This window comes from Pristis pectinata, chromosome 29, assembly GCF_009764475.1.
Source record: "Pristis pectinata isolate sPriPec2 chromosome 29, sPriPec2.1.pri, whole genome shotgun sequence".
NCBI classification, from domain to species: Eukaryota; Metazoa; Chordata; class Chondrichthyes; order Rhinopristiformes; family Pristidae; genus Pristis; species Pristis pectinata.
Window position 1 is genome coordinate 21,830,458 of NC_067433.1, and position 3,332 is coordinate 21,833,789.

The window sequence follows — 3,332 nt, forward strand, 5'->3', positions numbered from 1 at the left end:
TGCTCCACTCCGCCTCTTCCCACCTGCCGTCGCCTCCACTGCCCCAGGTCCGGACTCCATGCCGATCCCTGAGCCCATCTGCGGAGCCGCACCCAGAGCGATGCGCTGCTGGAAGGAGGCTGCTGTCAGCGCCCTGCCCCCGAACCTGGGAGCTCTCCATTCCCGGCTGCTTTAAACCCACTCCCGCCTCTCGCTGAGGGAATGGCGCTCACAGGCGGAGCTGCAGCACACGGCGCATGTGCGCTGCCGCCCGGTGTCAATCAGGGCCGGGGGCGGGGCTACTCGGCGCATGCGGTCATGTCCCCCTGACGTCACAGAGGGAAGCCCAGCCGGACCTTTCCCCAGTTCACTTTGATCAGAGTCTGAGCGAAGGGTCCGGGGCTGGGGGAGGGACAGGGCGGCTTTACACCCGGGACCCGTCCACTGTAAAACATGTCCACTTGGGATCGTTCTCTGCGAAATGTTTCAGCTGTTCCTGAGGCTGAACACGAAGTCCCTTCTCGGGAGACTCTCCCGTCGCGGGCTCACTGCAGACCGGGCTGTTTCACATACCGAATATAATATGAACTGATCACTGCGACACCAAATTCTTTGTCGCTTTTACATTTTATTGTTCAAAAATTCTCTGCTGTTTCCAGTTAACATTGAAAGCAGAAAAACCGTCTCCCCGTCGGGGAATTGAACCCCGGTCTCCCGCGTGACAGGCGGGGATACTAACCACTATACTAACGAGGAGCCCGCAGGAGTACGTGGTCTGTCATGTGGATGTCAGGGTGCCTGACAGGCGGGGATACTAACCACTATACTAACGAGGAGCCCGCAGGAGTACGTGGTCTGTCATGTGGATGTCAGGGTGCCTGAGCGTTCAGAGGATCATCCCTGTGTTTGTTCGTTGACTGTGAACTGGCATCTTTCAGACACCCACCTCACTGTGTGACTGGAGGCGTCTCAAGATTATCCAGCGATTCAGTCACCAATCGTGTTCAAGAACTGGGCGGACGTGGGACTCTCATTCGGGCCAAGCTGCGTGTGGTTGGAAAGGACATTTCTAATCATGATTGATTTCCTAGTTGTCTGATGTGTGAGGCAGGAAACGATTTGTGTCCCTTCGACTGTCACAGAGGTCGACTCTCACTTCGGTCCGATCCCGGGTGAATCATCACCAGGTGCTGTGTGACTCCGGTCTGTTGGAGGGTGCCGACATCAACTGGACGGAACAGGGACTGCAGCAGAGTGAGGAATGACCCGTCAGAGAGCAGTTCGGGGACTGGTGATCAAGTCACAGAGTCAGACAACACTGGAGACGGTTCAGTGCCCGAATCTCTGCCGCATCACGGAGCGAAGGTGGTATAGTGGTGAGCATAGCTGCCCTCCAAGCAGTTGATCCGGGTTCAATTCCCGGCCATCGCAGCTTGGAGAGTTTTAATCTCCTCAGAATTCAACCCCTCAGAACACGATCTGTGCAGAACACGAGGGGCCGAGCGGTCTAATCCTGCTAACTCGCGTGAGGCTTTCTGAATTCAATGAGTTCGATCAGTGGGTGTAAGAGAGATCCCATCGCTGTTCCATTATTTGTTAGTCCTTGTGGGCAGGTCAGATGATCAGGGAAGGAATTCCCGTCCCTCAGCTTTTCCGGAGACCGATGAACGGATCAGTGTGGATTCCTGCTCTCCTTCTATCCCAGATTCCTACAACAAACGAGGACAAATCCCAGCATGTCCAGTGACGTGTTCACACGGAGTGACGTCAGTGTATTCACCCCCACCCCCCCGCCCTCTGTCTGTGTTCACCCTGTGGGATCTTTTCCCTCACTCCCCCTCCGTTCCCAGAGAAACTTTACCCGCTTTTCTCCACTGCATGCAGGGTCATGCAGCACAGAAACAGGCCCTTCGGCCCATCATGTCCATGCTGACCATTAAGTATCAATCTGTACCAATCTCACCAACTAGCACTGAGTCTGTTGCCTTCAGGGTGTTGACGATTCAAGGTCTCGTCTGGATACTTGCCAAACATGGCGAGAGTCTCTGCCTCCGGCACCCACTCAGGGGGGTGGGTTCCAGGTTCCAAACACCCTCTTCGAGAGGAAGTTCTTCCTCTGATGCCCTCCGGTGAAAGACATGTCTGCAATGGGGAGAAGTTAATGTGAGATAACTCTCCAAGTTCCCGTCACCTTCCTCACTCCAGGGAAAACACCCCCAGTCTGTCCCGGCTCCACCTCCTGATGATTACCGCCCCCCGCAGCCTCTCCTGTCCACCTAGGGCTTCCCTCACTCCCAATGCTGAACGGGAATGTCCCATTTTTATGTCTGACGGGCCCGGATCTTTTCGTTTTGTTTCCCGTCTTTGTGACTGTGTGTAAAGAGTTTAGATTCTCTCTTCATTGGTAAATTGCTGTTTCCGACGAGGTAAATAGCATCGGATGGTTTCGTCCATCGACCTCTGGGTTATGGGCCCAGCACGCTGCCGCTGCGCCACTGCTCTTGGGTAAACATTGTATCATGTGGCTGCGCTGTAGATGTCCCGCCTTCCCTTCGATCATTTTTATGTGTCGTTTCTTTTCCCTCGCTGACTTCTTTGTCCTTCCTGACATTTCCCTTCTGTCTCTCTTTTACTGTCTGTCTGACTTCTTTTCCTTGTACCTTACTTCCTGCCCCATCCGGTCACTATCCCAGTACTGTGGGTGCTCTCTCCCAGCCGGATACCTGTTTCCCGACATTTCAGCAATGACTGTGTTTGACATGATTTCATTGACCCTGTTACTGCGGCCCTGCTGTCGGACATTCCGTTTATCTTCCCCTGTGTGTTCCGTGTTCTGGATATAACGGCGGCTCGAATTCCCAGAGCAAAGCTGCCGGACCGGACAGTGAAAGGTGGGGAGTAGCGGGGTGCAGCAGGGTCCAGTGTACTGACCCGGCAGGGTAGTGACGGGGATCACAAGCCTGTTCTCCCGGGCTGAGGCTCGCCTACTGCACTCCAGGTGTGCTGAGGCTTGCCATGTCCCAAATGTGGGACACCCGACTGTAAAATGTGTGGTGGTGGGGATAGTGGTCGCGCTCTCCCTGATCTCCAGTCAAACCTAGAATTACATTCGACTTGGTGTGACCTTATCCCGCGCCTCTCTGTCGCCTGTGGGAACGGATACCTTCAGTGTTCAGAACGAGACTGAAGCTGCCGCCCGACTCGTCAATTCTATCGCCTCCGCCTCTCCAAATGACAGTTCAGTCTCCTGATCTTTTACCTGCACAATCTGTTTTCCGCTCAGACCCCAGACCTGCGCTCTGCCCCGCTGAGGTTTTGAACCTGTGTCGGCAAGGGCGAGTTTCTGACTCTCC

General features: G+C 54.8%; 3 non-coding genes across 3 annotated transcripts; 2 read left to right on the forward strand and 1 right to left on the reverse strand.

Moving 5' to 3' along the window:
- Positions 1–663: 663 nt before the first annotated feature.
- Positions 664–735, reverse strand: trnad-guc (transfer RNA aspartic acid (anticodon GUC)). Its single transcript has one exon. It is a non-coding gene; the product is annotated as a tRNA-Asp (tRNA).
- A 603-nt stretch (positions 736–1,338) lies between these two features.
- trnag-ucc (transfer RNA glycine (anticodon UCC)) lies at positions 1,339–1,410 on the forward strand. Its single transcript has one exon. It is a non-coding gene; the product is annotated as a tRNA-Gly (tRNA).
- A 1,492-nt stretch (positions 1,411–2,902) lies between these two features.
- LOC127584475 (U1 spliceosomal RNA) lies at positions 2,903–3,062 on the forward strand. The gene has a single exon (XR_007958401.1). It is a non-coding gene; the product is annotated as a U1 spliceosomal RNA (small nuclear RNA).
- Positions 3,063–3,332: the final 270 nt, after the last annotated feature.